The sequence below is a fragment of the Poecile atricapillus genome, chromosome 5, assembly GCF_030490865.1.
Source record: "Poecile atricapillus isolate bPoeAtr1 chromosome 5, bPoeAtr1.hap1, whole genome shotgun sequence".
Lineage (NCBI taxonomy): Eukaryota > Metazoa > Chordata > Aves > Passeriformes > Paridae > Poecile > Poecile atricapillus.
In genome coordinates, this window is record NC_081253.1 from 13,546,879 (window position 1) to 13,573,255 (window position 26,377).

The window sequence follows — 26,377 nt, forward strand, 5'->3', positions numbered from 1 at the left end:
TCTTGTGGCTCCTGGGACACTTCAGATCACAGATACATCTTTCCTTGGGAGCCCAAGTGTATCTGTCCTTCTCCCTCTATTACAGATGGAGGCCAGGGTGAGCTGAGTGTTTGTCATGCCCAGTGTGGATCACTGCAGTTCCCTGTCTGGCTCCAGTTAGTTCAAACACATGCTTTGTCTCTTCTGTATTTTAGGAGCTTTGTTATCAGCTCAGTCCCTACCTCCTTCCATGATTTCAGGCCTTGGTACCATGTAGCAAAGCAACAAAAGGATCTGATCTCAACTGATTTAGTTCCAATTGAGTGTAGTCAAGGCTGCCGGGGTCCTTTGAGAGGAAATGAATGAGGAAACCTGGCACAATGTTCGAGTGAGTTACAAGTGATGGACACTCAGGCTGGGGGATCTGAGCACAGTGAAACTTCTGGAGAAAGGGGAGAGGAGACAGAGTTTGTTCAGTTTCAGGAAACATTGAAAAGTTTTTCTCATGCAATAAACTCTTTACTTGCTGGCACTATTATTAAATAAAAGCTTAAGATGACCATTCACCCCTTTTATTACTTCCAGATCTCATTCTAATTAGGAAAATAAACCAAAACCCAGAATGCAATGCTGCTGTCACAATTTACCTTGACAATATCTCATGACTTCTGTGATAGGTTTTGACTAGGTATAAAAATAAAATGAGTGTAAATCTGGCAGAAGAATCTGCCCCTAATTAATTGAACTGATTACGTGAGAAGAACAATCCACATCACTGTTTCCACACTGGTCCTGGCTTTCCAGCAGCTGATGTCTGAGAGCAGCACTGCCCTCTCCTGGATTCTCGCTGCTCTTCAGAGCTTTCCTACAGCAGCTAAATATGGAATGTCAGGTAAAAAGGGAAAATTCATACAAATATAAATTCAGATTTCTCAGGAGATGGCCTGGCACGGTCTGTACAACTCCTCCAACACCACCTCTATGCCTCTGCTTGACAGCATTCCCAGAGGTGCCTCAAAAGCTCAGGAAAGGACAACTTCTGTGGGCTCTGTGCTCCTAGTGGGATATCTTGGCTGCCTTTGTACCTCCTGGCACCGATGCTGGAACTCTCCTTTTCTGGGCTGAATTTCCTCGAGGCCCATACATGCTCCTGAGAGAGTCATGCTTCACCTGAATGTGACAGAGGCACAGGTGAACCGCCTGGCAACTCAAACAACATCATTCTGCAAACACCCACCTCGCCCAGCCAGCCACCAGCACCACTGCTGGCATCTGGGAAACTGGAGACCACATCAAATCAAATCAAATCAAATCAAATCACATCAAATCAAATCAAATCAAATCAAATCAACCTCCCCCAAATGAGGGATTCCAGATAAGAGTGACAGGTAGGAAATTTAGGATCCCCAAATGATTCCTAGTAAATGGCCTTCTTCTTGGAAAGGATCTTCTGTTTCTTTTGAATGTATCCTCACATCATTACCCCACTTCAGCCTCACTCCTCAGATTTCTAGAGGTAAGGATATCCCCAGATATCTTTACGTAAGGCAAGATATTTTCAGAAACATTTTACTGCCTTCTGTACTGGTCTGCTATCACATTATTCTTTGTTTTAATATCTCTGAGTTTAGATAAAAGAAGTTCAAGAAAGAAGGATAAGAGATATCGCCAATGGTCTGAAAAACAACTCAGCAGCTGTTCAGCCAATGTGCACTGTATACAAATGTTGGGGTTATTTCTATTTTCTTCCAAAGCCTTACTTTTCATCTGGTTTTACTGTCGGATGACAAACAGCAAAGAACAGCCACAACACCCTACCTCCAGCTGTGATAATTAATAACCTGTCAAGACATGGATCTCGCTGTCTTAGGAAATCTAATGTCTGGCTAGAGGTGGTGAAAAATACTGAGAAACCAGAAGGAGGGGAGAAAGTGCATGATTAAGAAGTTATGCTTGGTGGGGGGAAATAAAAACCTTTTTAAATAAAATAATCTCTCTATATATGTATGCATATTTAAATGGAGTCAAAACTTGTTCAAGGAATCCATTTTCAAAGAACAAACTCCTAAGGGGAAGAGTTCTGTATAAATACAAACTGTTTCTGTGATTTTCTTTTCACTTGTAAAGGCTGCTCAGATGCTTTTATTCTTGCAAAATTAATTCTTTTCACTTCTAACTAAAGTTCTCTGAAGACTGTGGAAAGTCTTCCACTGATTTTGGCAGGCTTTGAATTTTGAATGAAACAGATTCTGTTCACTTGAATATTCATTTTATAAGGTAAATAGAGCTAATTCTGAAAGGTCCCTTCTGTCTTACTTGAAGAGTAGATCCATCCCTTCAGGTTTGGAGGACATGAATCACACAAACAAGTCACACTGATGACTCTACATGTGGGTAGCAATAGATGCTCAATAGTCTACTTTACAAATACCAAGACAACAAAATATCTGGGTTTACCTAGAGATACAAAAATTTGTCCTCTATCCGTGTCTTCAGACCCAGTATCCCCATTTTATCCCATCATCATATGTCCATCAAAAGCTACTGAATCTAAAGCCTACCTGCTGTAGAAGCTTAGTACTTGACCATCATTGACAAAGCATTCAGACAGCTTGGGTAACAAGCTAAATTAGACTGGAGCTATCGGTTGAACAACCAGAAAGCTGGAAAATATACAACCACATTTTTAAGCAAAAATAATGTGCCAAGTTTTCACCCAGGAATGTTTCAAGAGAAGAGCAAAAGCACTATTTTACTTACAGAAAGGCTAAGTTTGTATCATGCCTTTAAAGAAAAACATACATAAGTGTGTTCATAGATACATACATATACAGAGAGAAAGAAATTGAAAAACCTTTCCTGCACACAAAAATGAAATTGAAATAGATCTGCTTTTTAAATTTGTGTCACTTGAGAGTTAAAGGCAGGCATACATGGGGAGAAGGAGCTTTTCAATTTTATACTGCAAAGCACCTAGCCCTCCAAGGAAATATGAGGACAACACAGCAACTAATTGAAACTATCAGGCAGTTTTGATAAAGTAGGATGTGATTAGCAAACTGGAATTTAGCCAGAGCATCCTGGTCCACATTTTCACTCCTCTCAGCCTTCATTTTCTCAAAGTGCCTGACTGTAATCTAGCCCTATACAGCTGTAATGTTTAACTCAGCTTTTCATTCCACTGAAAATAATTACATATGGAGAACACCTGTTAATTGACTGTGCTAATTTAAAAGGGGAAGAAAAATCCAATTTAACTCTGCAATGTGTTCCCATTAAGATGATATTACAAGTTTTAATTAATATCTTGATTAGATACTGTTATTCATAGTTCTATTCCAGTCACTGAGATCAGACCATCATTGTGATATTGCTATTTTGACACAGAGAAAATATGACTTGTTAGGTGTGGTACTTATCTAAGACTGATGTATTTCAGATTTCAAATAATTGAAACCACTGGCATGAATAAACTGGTGGGAAAGGCTGTCCTTGTTTGCAGTTGGTAGGGTGCAAACTTATCTTGATGACAAGTGCAAATAACATGTCCAAGAGAGTTTACAAACAGGACTAAATGCAAACAATTAATAGCATTATTTATTCAGACAGTGATACCTGCAGTGTGAACTTCACTCAACAGTGACTCATCTGCAACACTTGGCTTATAAATTTTTATCAGAGTAAGTCTTTTGACTTTAATTTATATTTTTATGACAGAGACAATATTCCTGTTTCAGCACAGCTATAGACAAGCAGATTCAGGATCCTTTTCCTCCCAAATGTCTTCACTTACATAAACAAACTCCTTGATTTCCAAAGAAACCCCTCAAAAGTCAGTGATGGAAGCAAGGACAGAAGACCTGTGTTCTTAAAATCCTAACCTTACTGTCTTCACATATGGGAATACCTCACTTCTCATCTCCTAGAGACCAGACAGAGCCTTGCTGGTGTTTCCCACATTGCTGGTGTTGGGCCAGAGAAGAAATTCACACACAAGGCCAAAGGCTGTCCTAGAAGAGTTCACTTGTTCCTGGATCTCTATGAATAATTACCCACTCTGGAAAGCACTAACAGAGATGCATGGTAAGGTATGGAAAGAGCATTTAGGACACACTCTTGCAGGCAAAAACCAAGCAGATTTGCAGCCCTTCCCTGCCCCTGAGGTGACTATTTGAAAGAGGGGACAGGAGCCCTGCACTGCTGCAGTGTCTGCAGAGGCAGCAGCCTCTCCTCGCTGTGCTCTTCCCAGGCACGCTTCATTTCCCGGAGTGCCACAATGCCCGCTGCCACAGGGGTATTAAACCAGCAGAAAAGACTCAATTTCCTTCTGTCAGGGCTTTCCATGCTGCTGACAAACAGCAGTCGACTGACATTTAAGTGGGAAAAACTTGGCTTTGAAGCCTCAGATGATCCGTGCCCTATTGCTTCTTACTCGCTGGCTTTGTTCACATAAACCAGGCTGAAATGTGCTGCCAATCATAACAGAGGGGGAGAAATCCTCTGCAGCATTAAGCCAGCTGGAGATGCTTATCCTGACCTGCTCTCAGAGGACACGAGCACTGAATCCATCCCTGCCAGAAGAAAGAGAATGTTGACTCCTGGTTTTGTTCCCATGATTAAATCTTGATTTAATCAAGATTAAATATAGTCTCCAGAACACCAAAAAAAGGATCCCAATTAAAAAAAAAATAAAAAAAAATAAAAATTAGTAAGTGTAGTGTTACCAGCCAAACTAAGCCCAAAATGAAAGAACCAGATGAAAATCATGCATTAAATGTTCTCAGTCTGAGAACTGTACTGACCATACAATTAAGTGTGCTAAACAACTTGCCGGCTTTCATTATTCTATTATTTTCTCTTGGAAAACAAAACAAAAAAAAAAAAAAGTAAGAAAGAAGTGGAAGAATTCTCTAATTTACCTATGCCACTTCAAAAATGGAGGGAATGAAAAATGTTGATTCAGCAGACAGCACCCAAATACTCGAGAAAGGCAAATTTTGCTGGATTTGTTACTGGAGCTTAGGGTGGATCCAGAAGGGGCATAACCTGTACATGAAATCCTCTGACTGAAAATTAAAATCCAGAACACTCCTGATACCAGAGGACTTCAGTCCTTTCATGTCTGAAGTTTTGTGACCTCTCATGGTCACAAAAGTTACTTGGGTAAATCTCCCTTGGTGCAGCCAAAGGCACTGTCAGTTTTACTGACAGTAAAGACTGTCTGCTGGCAGAGTAGTCTCAAACCACTGAAGGGATCCAGAAATTTTTCAGCTTTGGATTTCATCCACATAGGTGAGGAGTGCCCTGGTCAGGTCCCATCACAATAAGTTTAATGCACACCAACAGGACAAGGCCCTTGTGAAATTTAACACCAGGGCTTGAAAAGCATCAGTTAGACCTCAAAAGCTATAAAATACATTTAGTGCTCTTTTTACACCCTCTGCCTGATTTAGGTACCTTCAGGATTCATGCTTTCTAGCAGAACGCCACAGTGCAGTGTTCACATGCAGTGTTTAGCTGTGGAAAGCAGTCATGAATTTGAATAAGGATTTCTTTATGGGTTTATAAGGATCCAATAGACCCAGGATGAATCTGCAGGGTAGGGTTTTTTCTCCTCAGAATGGCTGCTATGGTCATAGATCTATCTGATAGAAAATCAGCTGTTTTCTGTTCATCACTTCCTCATCTAGGAGGAAAAACCCAAACAAACTCTGGCTCAGGGAAATTTCTACTCTTCAGCCTTCAAATGGACATAATGGAAATATTGGTACACAAGATACTGAACTTTGTATCCTCTTCCCAGCAACAGCAAAAATTAGCTTGAGAATAAGCATTTACCACACCTAGGAAATGAGACTGTGTTGCATTTGGGGTTTTTCTTTTAAGAGTTAGGAGAACCTTTACCTGTCTTTATACTTTTCTTTTGTTAACTGTTTTATTCTGAGCTCCTTAAAATAACTCAGCCTGTCAACTTTTCACAGACTCTTTCCAGGCCAAATAATAGCTGTATTTTTCTTTGGGAACACCCTGAAAATATGAATGTTCAGTCATTGTCAACTTATATTTTCTTTTTTTTATTATTTATTCAAACTTCTGTGCATTGTCAAATTTTCCCTCTCTTTTCTATATTTACTCAACACATTCAGCCAACTGGCCTATATTGTGTTTGATTTTATTTCCCCTTGGATCAGACTTCAAGAGGTCCCAAGATTTTATTTCAGTAATCATGTATCTTAGTATGGAAAGCGCTTCATTTCTATAATTAACCTGCTTGTAGAGGCAAATGCTTCTTTTTTTCTGTAGGAAAAGAGAAAATATGATGAAGATGTGTGTTAGAACAATCAGCTTTCCAAACATGAAACCTTTTCCTGTTTGTTTGATGTCTCAATTCCTTGTTGGACTTCCTCAGATGAAATACACAATTCTCATTATCACATTGAGATGTCAGCTCTGAGAAAAGGCTCTTGGCCTTCATGAAAAAAATTCCGTGTCCAAAGAGAGAGATTGGCCCACGAAAATGCCCCAGGGCCTGATTTGTGGTGATGTTCAAAGATGCATGGGAGGAGTTAGGAATCAGGGAGAGGGACCTGGGTGCTTTTCCCCAGAGCAAGTTCTCTAAATATTGAGCTTCTCCCACTGTTCAAAGACTGCATGACTCCTTCCATCTGTGATTAATAATTATGGATCTTTCTTGAGAGTACATAGCCCTTAATTAAAAATCAAACAGGGTCTGAGAACAAAATGATTCCTTTCTTCCTAACCTGAACAAGCAGAGGAGGAAGAATAGCACTGGGCATAGCACTGGAACTACCAGTGTCAAAGCACCTGAGGACTGGCACATTTCATTCCCTCCCAGACTCTGATGAAATGTTGTGCTCTGCAGCTGGTCAGACTGGGCAATATCCATCAGTTATGGATCTCTCCTTGCTTCCAAAGCCTGATTTTTTTTTTTCATTACAGCTGAAGGAATTGAACTAAACCCATTTGTTTAGCCTTTCCACATTTAGAAAGGAGGCACTGGTGTCAAAATCTGAGAGTTAGAAAAATACTGAGAAAAGCTGAAACACCAATATTAACAACCTTCTATTTGTCAAGCAGCTCTAGAATTATGAAGGAAAAGAGGTTTTATTTTCAAAAAGTCAGGAGGTTTTTTCTTAAAATGCTTCCAGTTTTACTGTATTCTCATTGTAATATTCTTTCAACTGCTGTTACTTTACATTAAGTATTTGCAGAAACATTTGAGAAGAAAATCACTTCACTATTCTTACAAATATGCCCTTCCCCTGGGTATACTCTTTCATATATTTGAATTTTTCTATCTTCCCTTCTCCATTTTCATTCGTCCTGTCATGACATTATAATTTCTTTTTACATTTATGACTGCTGTATAATGAGGAAAGCGAGCACAGATTCATGACAGTGAATGATTCAAACCCTCATACATAAGAATCAAAAGTGACTGCATAAAACACAGAAATTTGTATTTACAAAAACATTTCATATAAACTGTGTATAGAATCTGCCTGTGTGCTTTCTTAGAGCCTCAAAGCAGCAAAGGAATAATGCAGGTGATATTTGAGGAATTATTTTGCTGTAGAGAGAAGTAGAAGACAATTTAGTTTGTGCAAAATGAGCTAGTATGCAGAGCTAATAGGAAAATAAATAGAAAAATAAATAATAAATGAAATGTTATTTTTCTCTTTCTAGCCAAAATATACTATGACCGAACAAACATATGGGTCTGCCCTGTTAAATAATAAGATGCCATTCTTTCCTGCAATAATTTTCAAGCTAATTACTTCAGCTTGAATATCCAACCCACAAACTTGTTATTATGCTCATTAGCATTTATGCTTATTCAACAAAAGAAATATTTAACTTTTGACCTTGAAATAGTGTTCCTCCAATGCTAAGATATGTTTAGCAACAAATAGGCATCAAAATTCAAAAAAAGCAAACAAAACAAAATAGATATTTCATACCTAACAAAGGAATATAAATATTTTAATTGCCACAGACCACCTCAAAATTCCATTTTTTTTCCTGAGCTCTGAGCAAGCTCAGAAACAAATAAAGCAACCTCAAAATAATTTATTGGAAATAGTTCTTATGATTCTACAAGTATATTGGCAAAGAGCAGAAATAATAACAATTAATAGCAAAAGTAAGAAATAGTAACAATGCTGTCATTTATACTGTGGACCCTATATACCTTGACATAATTTATAGATCCAAACAATTAATCCAAAAAGTGTGGTTATTTTACATTTTAGGAAGTGTTTTTCCTTTCTATTTGATGTCTCAGAACTCAAAAGCTGCTAATACCACTACCTGGAGTGTTGAAGTAGTTTTATATTATTAGTGTCACTGCTGACCATCAAAATATTTTGTTACACAGAAAGACATTTTTTACTGGAGCGTTGCAGATAAATGAAAATATTTTAGACTAGAGACATACTATCTGTACACTAGAGACTCCTGGAAGTATTTGTCTCACAAACTAATTTCTGTATTTGCAGAAAACCAGAAAGTAAATCCAAGGTGATTTCTTCACTATGGTCTGCTGACTCCAGAAAAACATAACAACACTGAAGTAGCAAGATCATTTATCATTTACATTTATTTTCAATACTAGTTTCATTTTCTGTTTGAAGTAGGTTGACCTTGCAATCTCCATTTTGGGGAATTAGGTGACTGGGAAGGTTTCTCAGCTATGTAAAGGAATATTGCTCACACAGCTCAACCAAGAACATTTGTTACCAAATGACATTAATATTCAGACTATGCAGTCTCTTCTGAGAGACAGCACATGGTCTCAGAGGAGCTCTGGGGCAGACAGAGCATGTCTCCTTGCAGGAGGGTGTCAGAAGTGCCATGAAACCATTCCTCTCCTTTTCCCCAATCCCAATCCACACCAACATTTTGGGCACTTTTGCTGAATGTAAAGCTGGAAAGCTTGGTGTAACTACATTTGGACCTTGGACCAGATGTGCTCTAGACATCCCTTCCAACCTCATGCATTCTCTGGTACTTTAGACTTGCTCTAACCCCAGGACAATGTCCACTGATTTTTCCCTGAGCAGCAATGATCTGTGTATGAAGAGACTTCATAGTCATACAAATACTTTTTGTCTGAAAGAATGTGAAGGACAGCATCAGCCTGAGCAGCCTTGTCCTAGGATGGCCATTTAGTCACCAGGAACCAAAATCATAATTACAACTGTAGATACATTTCCAGTGCTTCCTGGTAAGTGTATTTTCACAAGATCAGCCTGGAGTTTGCTTTTTCCATAATTAGAGGAAAAGCTGAATGATATATATATTTTTGTGCTAGCTGAGAATTTTTATGCACCATCTTTTATCTGCCACAGTTACATGTAGGGAAATGCATCAAGAGCACACTGCCCTCTGAGCTCTATGTTAAGGATTCAAACTTAATAGTAATTTGCATTCCTGTAGTGCCTAAGAGTTCAACTAGTTTTAGAAACATGATTAAATCCAGGCTTGCAATCCCTTCTGAGCCTGAGACATTAACTGAAACAAGAATGTGAGAGCATTCACCATGGCTGAAATCCTCTTGCACCATATGGTTGCAGAAAATTATTACTGGTAAGTGCAGGTCTGGATTTTATGCCCTCTTTTACTCACACACAATTTAGTGATATTGGTGGAACCCTCAGTGTGGCAAATACTTGATTGCACTTGCACCTTGGTAAATGGCCATATCTTTGGACAGCTAGCTTTGTTCAGTTTTACTGGGGTTGGTGGGGGGAAGAAGATGGAGAGAGAATTCTGCTCCATTTTTCATTGTCAATATTTTGGTAAAGGATGTAATGGACTCTTTCACAGATGGGAGACAAGATACACATTCCCAGATTTTCAGGCTGGAACTAGAGAAATGGAAAAAAGGGAAGAGCTGTAGGTTGGATTCTCCTCCTTTTGAACACCATGCTTCCTGCCACTTAATCACCAATGGACATTTAAGAAAAGGTGCATGAATACACAATTATTTGATTGTCCACACTGATCAAATACCAACTGATCCTCCTTGACAGGAAGGATTCATTAACTATCATCCAAATCCCCTTTTTGCTACATGTTTTTGAATTTGTTTTCCTGCATCGAAAGGGAACTTGCTCTTGCTCAGTCTGTGTAGTGTGCTCAGATGCTTTCAGATAAATTCTCTAATAATTTGACTAAGTAAATGCATAAACACATTGCAGGACCTGCAGGAATTTGCTTCAGGAGGTCATCATTTCCCCAGCTTAAGGCAGCACATAATTGCCAACCAGGTGCTGCAGCATAGCATCTTGAGAGACTGAGCCTACACACCTCTGAGATAATCAGGGAGCTGATGTTTCCCTGTTTAGCCACCCCTCTCATGCCTGAAGATTCTGATTAACATTACAAGCACAGGAGATTTTCCACTGCAGCAATGTGAACCATGCTGGGCAGCACCTTTGGGAACAAGGATATGTGGTTTTGACACCACTGAGGGATTGAGGACCATTCTTGTGTCAGCTCAGCCCATCTTTTCTGCAAAGGTGTAAGTAAAAGTAGCACATACTGCTGCCATGAGCATGGCAGAAAAGGCTGCAGGGAATCAAATCAAAGCTCTGCTATCTTAGTGCATCTTACATGTTTCCTGTCAGGTAAGAACCTTCCTGTCTCACAAACATTAAATTGACTGAATCCTGGCAACACTCCCATGGAATATGGGGCTGTTATTCTTGTGCTGCAAGCAAGCTATGTAAGGCTCACAGAACATCAAATCTAGTTATATTTGAAATTAGACACCCAATTGTTGTTTATTTAGGTTCAAATAAATGGAAATTGGAATTCAACTCAATTCTTTGGAGTCTAAACCCACAGCCTACCAGATCATCTTTTTTAACATTTATTTTACCTCAAACACACACAACTCACATCTATAGCTTTCCCCAGGACTAAGTAACTGACACCAAAACACAGCACACCGGTACACATTGTTACAGACATGTCATTTCAGATATGCTGAGAACAAATTGCTATCATAGAGAGCTTTTCCTTTCACAAGGGAGCAGTTTCATCTTCCATTTGTATATGAATCACGAAAGCAGCATAAGTGATTCAGGCCGTATTTGGAGACTTGCACACCTTTATGTCATTTCTTTATCCTCGCTGTCTCTATGATGCAATTGCAAATTATTCTCTCTCTCTCCTTTCTCTATTTGTAATTAGAGGGCAGAACAGATGGTAGTAGCTTACTTTAAAGTGATGTCTTCATTAAAACACTTCTCAGTATGCTGCCTAAAAATCATGCACAACAGCAAAGAAATTACCCTTGTTATGGGCAAATCTCACAAGGTTTTGAGGTTCATAGTAGAGAGACATCAACAACTCAGAAACTCTGACACCAGCAGAAAATTCCACAAATGACAAACGGGGCTAATAGCGTCTGAGGAACGTCACCTTCCTATGAAGACTTTGGACACACTGTTACCAGCCATGTGTCTGTAAAAATCAGAAATCAGAATCTTCTCCTTATGAGATTCCTGCTTCCATACCAGGTAGTGGTTTAAGGCTCACACCTCAGAGCAAAGTTAAAAAGGGAGTCATACTCACTGTTTTGTGTTTTTAGATAGTGACAGCTGGTAAGATTTTAATACAGGTCAGCGACAACCCACAAATACTCAAATACTTCTCCCTTTCCATATCATGTTTTCAATGATGTTTCTAAGAAAAGCCAGTGGTTGTCTTCATATGTAGAATGCAACATTCATTATCTTTATGAACAAATAGGCATCACTGCAGACATGAGAAAGGCATACAAGATTGAGGTCTTTTCATGAAAAGGGAGAAGAATGAATTCTCCAGAGGTTCTCATCACTGAAATGTGCCTTTCCCCATAAGTCTGTCTGTGTGTGGATTGTTTTTAGCTTTCTGTACTTGATACAGCCCCTCCTCCTTAACTGAGATCTGTGAAGGTGATAGAATTTCAAGGAGAATTGAGGAGTGCAGTGGAATTATATTTTGTGCCACAATCTGATATAACGGGGATCAGTACGCACTGGTGTCCTTATTTCAGTTACCACTGAGTATTTTTCATTTCTCAGCATACCTGAATTCTTCACTGGAAGAATTTTCTTGCATATTTTTTTACAGTTCAGACTCACTACCTAAATCAGCTTATGACAGTCAATGCCATAAATAAAAGCTGTATATTCTCAGACCTGTTAAATATGTTAATTATTAAAAAAAAAAAAACAATCAGACAAAAGGAAAAAATCCACAAAACCAACAAATAATAAAATTGATAGTATATATGTATGGAGATTTATTGTACCTTTTTTCTATACTTTCCACTGTGTTTTTTTAGCTAGAAAATGGTATTATCAGGCTACAATTACAAGGGTTAAAATATCACCACCTTGAATATAAGGTTCAAGAATTTCAGTAAGATGAACCCTACGGGCTTACTTAGACTTCCATTTTTCATTTTAAAAATTCAAAGTTATCTTTCTCTCCTCCCAGGTAAGCATTACTTTAATAAAGGAAAATGGAAAAAGGGATACTCTGAAGACACATTTTCAAGACTTTACAAAAAAGCTTCCTCATTATTTCAATTTGCTGCTTTTCCTCAATTGATCAAACAGTCTTTTGTTCCCTTTTCTCTTGCTATTTTTTTTTAATTTATTTTTAAGCAGTCCTCTTTCCCTTGCTGTCACCTACTATTAGCTCATGAGTCAGGATTCAGGTTACTATCATGCAGTTTGCAAATGTGTTCAAGCTGATGTAGCACAAGAGAAGTGAGCAGTTTCATTGTTTCTAGAATTTCAGTGTTAATGCTTGTGCATGGCTCTCAGTTCTCTGGGATGCTAAATTTCTAGCAGATGCTAATCTTAATCTGCAAAAACAGAATGAATATTTTATCCCAGCATGATAGAACACACCTATAGATGGTTTAGCCCTATGCTGTCATAAGGAGGTGGTCTAATCACCCAAACAGAACGTGAGAACTGGGTGTCAAAAAAAGCAACAACCAGAAATTATCAGTAAATATTTAAGTGCTTTCTTGGATGAGAGTCAAAGAGCACTACAGGTGGAACTCTACAATGGAAGTTTGTGTAACCATGGAGAATGTAAAAATGAGCATTTTCAAAGTCTCTGTCATAACGTTATGTGGAAGTGTTGCCTGGGTTTTGCTTTTTCAGTGTGCAGTGTGCAGGCAGGAACTTTTATTTTAATGTCCTTTTTTTTTAACTTCACAGTAGAGACAATTCATAGGTAGACTAATAATGTCATCATAATGTGATTTTAGTAAATCAATACAAACTCCTCCATTTATCATTGTAGATATAATCCACTTTTAAGATGCTATCTAGCTGGGCTGCAATGCAAAAGAATGGGTAGGGATAAGAAAATAACCAACCTCCCTACTCCTCAAAAAGGCTTAAACAAGAAAGGTCCTTTATTGATCAGGCTGTTTTTTTTTCTTTCCCCACTGCTTTACTTTCTTGCAGAGTGCAGTATGAGATCCTGAATTGCACACATTAACTGAAAGATGTTTTTACTTATTCAACTCTCTGAAAGAAATCAAGTCCACATTCCCAACTAGGAAATCATAGGAATTTCCTCTACCCAAACACTAACTGGCAATATGCTATGATAGTGAGAATTATTACTTTGCATTCTCAAGCCATTCAGGATAAATTTGAAATAACAACTAATTAAACAGAATTAGATTTTCAGATTAGAATGGTAATCTTGTTCAAATAAAGAATTTCACTACATCTGTTTATTATGGCAAGGTTCTTTTACACAGAAGCCTAGGAGAGTTCTCCTTTGTATTGGAAACTGAAGTTTAATCAGTGTGTGACAAGAATCTAGTCATCTCCTGTATTTAATAAGACAGGTTTCCACCTAAGTGACAGAAGAGGGATGGAGAGGCTTGCAGGAAGCAGCTGCCAGGAAGGACAGATGGATAAATTGTTCTCTCAGCCTAGAGGTTTTCTGCATACAATCTAAAACCAGAAATCACTCAGGAAGAAGTGGCAAAATAAGACACCCTTATGTAGCCAAGAGAAACACGTCTCACTCTCCAATTTATTACAAAATATTATAGCTTCAAGACACAAAATTTATGGTGTGACCAAGGAGGCAGCAGAAGAGTTAATTGCCATCCTCTCTGGGCTTTGTCATAGTCCATCAGATAGAGAATTTCACTTGGTGGGTGACCTGTTCAGGTGGGACACAAGAGGAAGTTCTTTGTAAAGCTGGAAGGTGAACCCCACTGTCCAGAGTTTCAGTATTTCAGCACAGAAGCATTTATCTTCAATGAAATTGATTTGTAGCCTAGGCTAAGTTTTGAAGAAGAAACAAGCTTCTAATGTTGTCCCATGGCTCCAGTCACAAGACCACTAAGATTTACTTTAATGCTTTATGATGTCTTTATCTCATTGTGCATGTTTTATCTCTAATTGCATTTGTGAACTGCTTTATACATCCAAAAGTGCTTAAAAGACTGGAGATACCAATAAAATATAAGAGAACAAACCAGGAGAAATAATTATTGAAATTTAGGATACAAAAACTTAAAAAAAATCAGTGTAGAGAAACTGTTGAAATAAAAGATACAAAGATGCATCCCTTGTACTATTTGAGGTTGAATCATCAGACTGGGTAAATTGGGGAAACTGCAAAAATTTTTTCTCTTGATTCATCATATTAGAAATAATATCACAGAATTTATCAATTCATTGCTGCAATACAGACACAGGTTTAAGCACAATAAAGCTGGGAATTGTGACTCATACATTTGGCCTGCTAAACTACATAAAATGAGAAGAATATCACTGCACTAAACATGCTGAAAACTGTTGAGAACTAGGAGATGAGAAATATAGAACAAAGGGAGAAAATACCACTAAGAAAAGCAAGAAAGGATGCATTTACTCTTGTATGTAATGAAGACTGACCTGACATTTGAGGCAATAAAAAATGACAGCATGAAGTACTGCACATATTCATTTTATTTTCAGCCTGCAACATTATCCTCATTACTTTTGCCACATTATGTTTACAAAGTAAGGTCAAGCATGTCTGAGCACATGGAGGAGAGAACTTGGGAACCTCAGGCTACGCTGACAGTGGGAGCAAGCTGTAGTGCTCTGCCCACCAGGACTAAAATGAGCCAATCTTACAGCAACACTGCTGTTGGAGGGGGTGGACTTCTAGGTACAGATAAAAGGGGAAGCCTGGATCTTAGATCCTCTAAGGTTTTCTCAACAGGACGCATCCATACTGTGGCAAATTTTCCCTCTTGCTTGGATCCACGTAATTGACTGAAACAAAGGTAAGCTACCCAATAAGTATTTAATCCCTCTGCCTCAAAGTTTGGACTCACACTCTATCTTCAGTTGCTCCAAAATGCACATTCCACCTCCCTCTGAGGATCAGCACTGTAGGTGAAATTGTGAAATATTGATTTATAGCAAAGCTACAAAACCCCATGCCATCCCTAAATATAAACAAACCAGTTTTGGGAAGGGGCAGAGAGGGACAGACAGGAGCAGCAGGAGGGAAGTGACTGCCAGGAGCAGGCTGTAGGACCCTCCAGTCCTCACAGCCCACTGCTTTAGGCCCCTATATATGGACCTACAGCAAGAGTCAAGGAAAAGAGTCATGCAAATATCTGACAGGAGAAACTGTAATGCTGCTGAACCATATATCCAGATACAACTTGTGAAATGTTAATTTTATTTTGAAAAAGAAAACATGAGTAAAATATTTTTCATTCAAAATGTGAGACTATATTCTCTCAATGTGTCTTTTTTAGATGATGAATGCTACTTTAATAAATCTTAATTTAAATATAAGTGGAAATACTGTAGTATTATATAGACATCCCTTAAAACAATTATCATGACTCTTTATATGCATGAAACAAAGAAAAAAATGTTTTCTTTAAAAGCTAACAAGGGTGACTCATCACAAGAGTAAATTAAAAGTTAATTTTCTGAAGATTTCATCCTGGAAGGTGCTTAGCACCTTTAATTCTGACAAGCATGAAAGAGAAAACTAACATCTTCCCAATGGATTAACTGTTTTGCAGCATTGCCCCTAAACCAGCAAAAATGCTTTCTGAGAAGCCTGAACATAGTGCAATATACCCTGTTTTAGTGTGGTCACTATTTCATCTTGTCTCTGCTTACCACAAATCTCTACAATTTGAGACTTTCAGAGGGAATTTGCATTGACATCACCAGGACAATTACAAACCTTCAGGACAGAGCAGCAGTGTAATGAAATAAATGGTATATCCTTTATCAGAGAAAGCAGATGCCTTACAGCTAGGCTTCTTAGAAGAAAGATTATAGGTCTTAAAATGGAAGTGGAAGATATTTTCAGGTCAAGAGGGCACTACCAACTCCTCAAAGAAGAATTTTAGAAAAAAAAAAAAGAAAAAGAGAAACATTTTTCAAGATGAACAGGAACTCCACAGTCCATGCCTCTCCTGGGGAGCTTACAGTGGTCAAATGCCACAGATGTCCCTAAAATTTGAAGGAAGATTTGAGATTTAACTGAAGATTTTAAGGCCTCTGCAAAGTGTATGTGCAAAATGCCTTTCAGTCCTGAAGCATTCCACAGTCACTTTTGCTCAGGTACTGAGAATTGCAGGAGCCAAAAGACAAAGAAGAACTAAACCAAATGCCTGCCATTAAACAGAAGACCCTATTCCTTGAAATATTCAAAACTTACATGGACAAAGCCCTAGCTTGGCCTAGTTAGTAGGGTCTGTTTGAGCTGAAGCATGGTGAACAACATAACCCCCTCTGGCACATCCCTACCTAAATGACTCCACTGTAATTTAATTACCATTAAATTACCATGGTAATTTAATTAAGCATCTGCATTTTAGCATGTATGTTATTAATGTAGAGGCAAAGCATCTGCATTTCCAGCAATCTGCTTTTTCAAGAGACTTATATCAGGAATATAATGGATGAAATAGAATAAGCCTTTTAATTTTTTTTTCCCATTAGAAGCATACCACATGTTCTGATTTCCTCACAAAAACATGCTTCCTAGGTTTTGCCTCATAGTAAAAGCAAGAGACGAAGCATTTCTGGTGAGAGACAGAAGTTGTGGAAAAGTAAAATAAATTTCAGTCATTTTTCTGTGGGTTAAACTTGTGCCTGATAAATATCCTCAAACCTGACTAAAGGAAGGAAAACAAAGTGTCAGGGCATCAGAGACACCCAATTGGTTGCTTATGACTGTTTCTCTCTCTGATTGATTAAAAAAAAGGAGTTTTGTTTGATTGGCAACAATACAAATGATAAAAATGACGCAGCAGTTGCCACGTTATAGATGAAATCCTGATCTAAGGCCATATTTAAGCACTTAGTTTAGAAAGGAGGAAAAGAAAACCTCTGTATAGTGTGCATTAATAATGTCTTCTGTTTCATTCATGAAGTCATGCCAGTGGCAGTGTCTTCAGCGCTAAGCTATCTGCAAAAGCTTTGCACCAGCCTCAGCTATCACCCAGCTTTATTTATCTGCCTGTATTAAACTGAAAAAGCTTATTCAATTTTCACTGATATGTCAGAAATAATTCTCAATAAAATAAAAGGTCAAATTAGCACTTTTCCCATGTCAATGACATTAAATTAAAGGTGCTGTAGATATGCCCAACTAGACTCACAGTCAGAAGGGAAACAGGTCCCTGAGAATATTGCAACTCATCGACAAATTACTGGATGTCCTCTAAGCTCAGTTGTGTCTAGAGTTTGCCAGAAATTGCTGTCTTAAATAAAGACACTAAATCTTGCTTTTCAGGATATCTTGCAGCTTTGTCAGGCACTGATACTTATTTTGGGCTGAATTTGAAAGCAGCACGTTTCAATTCTTTTAAATAACAGCTGACTGATTACAAGCCTAGAACTTTACCTCTGTTATTTATAGAGACTACACTCTCTCAAAGAGCAAAACAAAATTGCAAAGGTTAGTAACATAAATATCAAGGAAACTTCCTCTTGGAAGATCTATACATTTCAAGTCCGAATTGTTTTGCTGCAAACACCTAATGCATAAAGTTTGTGCTAATGTGTTGGTTGGCAAAGGACCAACAATGTGGAATTTGTAACAGCTGAAACCATAATCTAAAGATTGCAGTGATGACTGGTCTTATCTCTCTCTGGAAGACTGTAAATTCTGCTTGGTGAAATTTTCAGAGGTAGGCACTAACACCAGGGAGTTCAACAGTCTTGGAGACATCAGCTCATATCACTTGAAAAGAGAAAAAGACAGGTTAAGCTGGAGAAGTTCTTTCAACTGGGTAACTTGGTAGGACAGACAGTACCTTTCACTTCTGCCTGCTATTCTGACCAGAATAATATTGCTCATTTTGTTATATCTTATACAATACTAGCTTGTGAATAGACCAGATGAGAAAGAGGAGTTAAATGGAAACAAATATGCAGGTAGGCTTCAAAGGATATCTCTAAGTGTTTTGGATCTCGTTTTATTGGCTAATTTTTTGGCAGTATTCTTGGTTAGGTAAAAAGTAACTGCTAGATTAGTGAGGTGGCTGTTTTAAAAAAGAAAAAAAGAAAAACAAACAGCAACAAAACCCACCCCAAACCAAAAAAAAATAAATTTTGGTATCTTTGCCAAGCCTGAGATACAAGAAAGAAGTCTGAACAAGTACGAAATATTCTCAGAAGCTTTAGCACAAAACCTGGTGATGGCAACTAATGACCAGAGCTGGTATAGAGTAAATATAGCTCAACCCAGACTTTAGGACAGGCAAAGAGCCTCTAAAAGCAAAAGGTTGTGGGTTCTGACATACACTATGGTCTGTACTTCAAATAACTGGCGCCTTAAGATTTAATTTTTTTATGAAATCACCTCCTCCAATGTCTCATTTAAATACTTATTTCATATATAGCTTGGAGGACCTCCATAAAATCACCTAGTAAGAGAAGCTCAGAGTTAGATCAAAGAAAACCTTCCCATCTGAAGCACAATTCAGTGTAGATACCTACAGAAAATCATTTCTGATGGCAGATCATGTAAGGCTCTTTCCATCAGAAGCAAGTGGTCTCATTGCATTCGTGACTTATGGCAGACTATAATCATGAATTGCGGGGTTTCTTTGTTCAGGATGTTTATTAGTTTGAACACTTAAAAAGACAAGATGAGCTATGAAATAGTTATTCGGAAGAGGTGCCTGCTCTGAATTTCCTAGATAGAAATATGAGCTACACACTTAAATAAACATGGTGATCTTCGGAAAGATCAGATTAATTACACCTACATTAGTCAATAGAGAAGTTCACATGAAGGGAAATCTCCCACACTTTCATGAGTTGTCACTCTTACACACAACTGCTTTGCATATGCTTGAAGAACTGTCAAGACCCATCAGAAGTACACTGGGGACAGACAATGCATGGATAGGAGTGCAGGTGCAGGGACAAATATCTAAAGCTTGGGTGAATTTTCAAAGCAGATAATGAAGAATAATAATGATGAATCTCAGATATCTTTTCTTCAAACCCATACTGTAAACTTCAAATCCTTATCTTGCCACTTTCTTCCTCTGCACAAAAATCCTCCTGGCCTGTTGCTTCACCCTCTGAAATTTGCATTACAGAGTGCTGGAGAGACTGTGTTCTTCATCCAGTGTGCCTAAACTCATGTTCACCATGGTCCCAGCATCCCTGGGGGCTGCAGCTCTTGCACGCCTTGGACTGGAACACTTCTTCTTTGTGGGATTTATTTACTAAGGATCTAAGGAGTTATGAAACATATGTAAAGCAATATCACAGAGAGTTCTAAAAGCACATCCTTGGTTTTGCTTCAAAGCGCAGGCACATCAATATATTTTCAGTAGCTGAATGCAACTACTTCTTTTAACATGGGCCAACAGATTTCTTCAACTTCTCTGCATCAACCAAATGCACATAATTTAATACTGAAAATTATACTGCTTTCCCCATTCTCCTTTTCTTGATCCTCAAAAGAAAATAAATTGTAGGTGTGCACTGACTATAATTTTTGATCTATCACTTAAAGCAAGTAAAATTTTTCATACCTGTCGCTCTTCTCCCACCCCTTAACCCATTTAACCATGCTTTTACTCAAGATGGTACATGAGCTCTGGCAAGAGAAAAAAGTGCATGTACTGGCAAATGAACATCTGGTTTTGTATCCAAAATGGTTCAACATCAGCCTTCAGATGTAATCTCCTGGATTTAACCTTCAAGTTGTCACTGCTTTTACAATTAAGCTGATGGGTTTTTTTTAGTCTTTAAATATCTCTTTTATTAAAACAACAATGTAATTTTTACTAGTTAACTATTTCTGTGTGTATGTGTGAAAGGCATTTGGAAACTCAATACGTTTTTATGGCATATGGAAAACCAAATACCCCTAATTCAAACACCAGAGGTTACAAACAGATATTAAGCATACACACATCCAGCAGGAGATGACCAAATACTACAGTCTAATATATCAAACTACTAAGGCACAGAAAAGTAATAATGACCCCACAGAACAAGTGGTAATAGTTAAAAAAAAGGGAAAATAAAAAAAAAAATAAAATCAAAAGCCATGCTCAGTCTGAATTCCAGAAAACCTTTTAACAATGCTGATCTTGGTTTTCCAACTAAATGTGTTTCCAGTGATTTCAGGATTCATACACAAAATGGAATTGTTTTACAAATTTTACAAAATGGAATCTTCCGTTGACATAGAGAGCTTTGTTACCACTGTGAAGGGTTGAAGGCACAAGCAGAAATCACTGTCTTGGCTTTTATCTTCTGTCATTACCACAAGGCATGTCTGGCACATGGTCGATAACTTATCTTAGCTAAAATCAGATCTAGAGAAGGCAAAGGACTCCTGAGGTGTTCAAGTTTCACTCCTTCCTCAATAATTTCCTTTGATATTGAGAGAGTAAAGACTGTAGGATAATTGACAAGATTGTCCCTGACACATTGCTTTCCTAGCAAAGCTATCACCTTGCAGCTTTTGCTCTGAAATGCACAAGCTACTTTTTCAAGGATGAATGGAGCTTACCAATCACCTATCCTAAATTTATAGCAAAAATAAAGAATTCAATAAGCAGCCTGGAATCACAGCAAGGACTGCACAATTTTTTTCTATAGGCATATATTTCCAGTTAGATATAATTGAAATAATGAACGCTATTAGTCTAAGAAAGTTGTTATTCATGATCAGAAACTCCTTAGAACAGGAAAGTTCTTGAAACTCTTCAGGGGCCTTGGTTAGGGAAGCATAAACATCTATGGAAATGAAGACAAAACTTGAGCCTTCTTGAATGAGCAACAAGCAGAAGGGTGTTTGCTTGCTTAGAATAGATGCTAAGCAAATATGGTGAATATTTCAGACATTAATAATAAAATCACAACCTAGGTAAAAGTTGTTGTGGTGCTGATATCAATAATGGTCTATGGTCCCCTCAGACACCAGCTTATCTTACCTAGTGTATGCTGATTTCAGGTGGAGGGTAACAAAGCAGGACGTCAATGCTAAAGGAGTCTTGAAGTCTCAAACAGATTCTGCAATACTATGAGCAAATATTATCCCACTCAACTATAGTGATTTCCATCATGTGAACACTTGATTCCTACAGGGCGCCAGCTTAATTTTCAGAAAATGCAATGTCTTAAATAAGATACATTTATTTGTGTTACCTTCATTGATCTTTCATCAGGCCCGTAGTAGTGACACAGATGATTCAATAACACAAAAAATCCAATTCTATTCAGTTTTGCTATCACACATATTCACTCACATATTTTTTGGGTTACAAAAATCATCTCCTCTCCTGAAACCATCTGTCTTCCATCAGCACAGGATGACTGCCTTGCCAACTTTAATCTCTGGTCTTTCTTTACTGTTGCAAGTCATTAATCAGGTACTTCCATCATTGTAACCAATGGCTACCCTATCTATAATCATCTTCCACTGCTCTTTGAGAGCTTGCTATCCACCAGTGTCAGTGCCTCCTAGACAGGTTATAAAAATGTGCCATCCTAAATCCCACACATGCATTAATCACTTGACAAGCTTTTGCTGTTGCAGTTTCCCAAATTCCAGTTGCAGCTATGCATTTTTTACTCAGAACAGTATTAATTGTAATTGTAGTAAGACACAGCTCCAAAAAAATGTGGGATAAAGCAAATTAAAAGATAAAATCGTAATTCTGTAACGTTTTTTCCTCAGCAGTAGAAGCAATGAGTTCCCCTTGCTGTTCCTGCTGTGCAAGAGAAAAGGAGGGGAAGCAAACCCTTCATCTCAATAAGTCAAGCCGGTCGCAGATTCATAGATTTGAGGCTAGAAGGGATCATTGGTTCATCAAGTTTTCCCTCCCATCTGACACGCCAGACAATGTTGCCTTTTACTGCATTACCTTCAGTGAGCTGAAAAAGAAAAAAAAGGACCCTGATGTTTAACTAAAACTTATTTTTTTATCAACAGACACCCACTCTTGAAGGAAAGTTGCTAGCTTTGTTAACAAAAAAACAACACAGACAGTGAAAAATTAAATTTCAGCATGTGCCACACAGCGCTGCAGCCTCCTGTATGACTGCCAAGCTGTTTCCTTGCCCAGTATCTAGAGGTACACATGCAGCAACTCTTCCCCCTGAATGTCTGCAGCTCCCCAGCCTGCCATTCCTCCCCTCCACCCCTCTCGGTTTCAGCCGGGCATTTACCCTCCTCTGCCACCTCCCAAGAAATTAGTGGATAGAGCCTGGGGCATTGCCTTGGCTGGTAAAGAATTCACAAAGACCATTCCTGTTTGTTGCCTGATCACTTGCTTGCTACTGCCAAGGTGGTTTTTATTGCACCTGACATGTTCCTTTCCAAAACTTTATACTTTCAGAACAACATGGAATTCAATTATTTCAAAACAATAAGGGCTTACAGGACAGATCATCAAAAACCCTGCTAACAAACCTTGTCTGCAGACTCAAAATCTACAAAACCTGTAATTTCCTCTGGTAGTTTCCTCCAATAGCTAAAACTCTGTCATTGTGAGTTATTTATTTATCCATATCTATTTGAATTAGAATGGAATTAACTCCCTGCTGTTCTTATTATTTGGAGGCTTTTCTCTCCTAGAATAAATATTAAACTTCAACACTATTAGCATTTTTTTGTAGCTTTTAAAAAATTGCTTTGGGAAAAGGAGTCCCTTCACCACTCACAATCTTAGTATCTTCCTGCTCCCTGTTTTGTTTTGCTTTTTTTCTCTGAGGAGAGGAAAGCTGAGGGAAAGTGAAAAAAAAAAAAAAAATTGAGCTCTGGTATTACCATTTGAAACCAACTTCAAAGTTCCAGAAGAAAATATAGAGCATTATACTTATATATACATATATATAAAAAAATTGTGTGAAATTTCTACTGCCATTTCAGAGGGGTTGGTGGTGCATCTATCTTTTACTCACTCCTCTATCACTGCATCTCCTCTGGCTGCCCTCAATACGCCACGTCCCAGCTATTTATCCTGGCCAAGAACACTCACAGCTCTGCTGCTTCTCATCCCTCTGTCTGTTATCCATCACCCTTAGAGCAGGCTGGGACCCCACTTGCCATCCTCTCTCATCACATACATTTCATTTCCATCTTCCCTTCCATAACGAGCATCTGCACTTAACTACTTTGCCAGTGTTCAACCTGTTTTTAGAGCAGGGAACACGTGTCTTGGAAATCTGCTTTCACTGATTTATTAGGTGAATTTGAGGGAGTACCTAAACTCACTGATCTCACAATTTATGGGAAGAGTTATGTATACAGTTGTCATCCCAGCACACAGCTAAAGGAAAGCTTTACAGTCTTGCTGGGAAGGTCACCTCCCTCCATGAGTTTTCCATAGCTGGAGCCTCAGGTGAAGGCAAGAGCACACCAATGTGGGCAGAGAGCTCCTTCCTGGGAAGATCAGACAAGGAGGATAAAGAGGACCCTGGCCTTCAGCACCCACAGGGAAGGTTGCATTTTGCTTTGCCCATTTAAATCACAGAGTATCTAACAGCTTTTGTCACTGGAGACCTGCTCTGGACAGGCCCATCCAGGTTAAATAAATAAAAAAGTCTGCATTCAACAAAATTTAATTCTATTGTCTTCCAAAATGAATTATGTTAAACAAATTTAAAATGGCTTTAATTCTTTTTGATAGTATTATTCCACAATCTTAATTCAGGTTAGTAATACACTTTAAAATGAACAGGATTACTTGTTCTCAAAGACCTATCGTCAGTATTGATTCACAGACAAGCCCTTATTACTTTACAGATAATACTAGTCCACTGAAACATTAATAATGACACAAGTGATACCAGTTGCTGAATTCAATTTTTTCAGGAAATGTTATTTGCTGTGAAGAGCTCAGATTTAGTCAGAATCAGGTTTTTTTTATTAAATTAGCACTAGTGAAGATACTACATAAGAGTATTTCTAAATAATTATTCATCTTAAATAGGATGCCACATTCATAAAATATATATGAACAACACATTTCGGGAAGGAGTAAGGGAAAAATATTATATCATTATTACAAAACTATCATGTGAAAATATTGAAATAATATTGATTAATAGAACATATTTCAAAACCGTGAGAAGGATGGATATTAACTACAACTGTTGCTGACTCTCTTCCTACTGCTATGAAGGCATGCAGCATAAAAATAATAACTAGCCTACAGTCTTCTGGTTTAAATCCATTTCTTGCCTTAGTCCTTGCTTTCCAGACTGAAAGCCTGTGGGGTTTGAACCCAGAAAGCAATCATCTGACACTAATAAATTGGCAAGAGCTAAAGTGCTTTTAATAACTAAATGGCTGGACCAAAATTTAACACCAGACAATAGTGTTGTGCCACGTGTTTATTAATTTATGTTTCAGTAATATATTAAAGACTTTTTCCATTTAATTTTGAGACAGATGCTCAACTCTCAGGCTCAGGAGGAATCAGGCTGGTACTTGTAGCCATCCAGGAAAGAGAAGCAGCTGAGGAAACCTGAGCTCAGGAGGTTCTCGAAAGGCCCCTTATTCATTGCTGCTGTGGGTTCAAAGAAACAGCAGCCACCCACTGCTTGAACACAAGATTTAAACAGTGTAAAACACTTAATTTAACCTTTATGTGATCTTTTTTCACACCTGCAACCAAACTGAATTTGTGAGATTACAACGCTTTGCAGAAAGATCAGAGGATTCAAAAACAGAACATAACCAAGCCCTTCTTTCTCCTGAAAATCTCAATATTTCAAACTTTTATTTTCATGTCAAATTGCCAAGAACGAAATAACATCTCAGGAACTTGTGGAAAAACCTAGCTTGTTAAAAACTTGGCTTCTAATATGTGATATTTCAAAAAGGAACTCATTTAAAAATAGCTCTGACACAGAATTATTTTTCCATTTATTTCATAACATATACTACTGACATAAAATTTCAAGACATGATACAGCAATAGATGTTTAATGACTACAATAGTTGAAGCCCTCTATTATTATATATAAAATTATTAGAGGAAGATGCTCTGTAGGACAGAATGAAATATCTTTTTCTAATTTAGAGATGAAAATAAGTAATTTATGCAGAAACAAAATAAATTATTTTTTAAAAATCATGCATAATAGATATTTTTGAAAATACATGTTATGAAGATCTCATTTTTAATGGAAAATAATTTGAGAAAATGTATCTAACCAAGGTACCTTGCCATGACCTTTTCTGTCAAAACAAAAGTCCTGAATGAAAACTTTTAAACTAATTTTTAGGAAGGTTTGTGAAACTAATCATATATCAGCCTGGTTTTAGAAAGATAAAATTGCTATTTCCCTGTGGACTCCATTTACATCATCATAGGATTTAATACTATGAAATATCATAAAAGGAGTATACACCACCTCATATCAGTTGACTTTCTGGTCTTCAAGGTCAAATTTAACTGCTATAGAAACATACTTCCTATTAACTCTATTACTGTTTGTGTTTATGCCAAAGTGAAGTTGCCTGTGTGGAATTTATTAAAGTCATTGATATCAGAATGTTCATCTTAGAGGAATTGAAAGATATTAGATTTAGAATAGACTTTATGGTAATTTATTAAGTGATTGAATAACTTGCATGTCTACTTATTTTGAATAACTGCATAAAATTTCACTCTAATTAATGGAATAAATTAGTCCTATGTCGTCTAAACAATCTTTATTTTTCTATTAACATTTTGTCTCATAATAATATATGCCTAATCATATTGCTGAGGAGTAGAGTTGAAAGTGTTTTAAAGGAGAGGAGCAACAGACAAATCTGAATGATGATAAAAGGAAGCCCTTTGCATAGATGTAGTGCAGTGCATTTTTACAATAAAACACAAGGT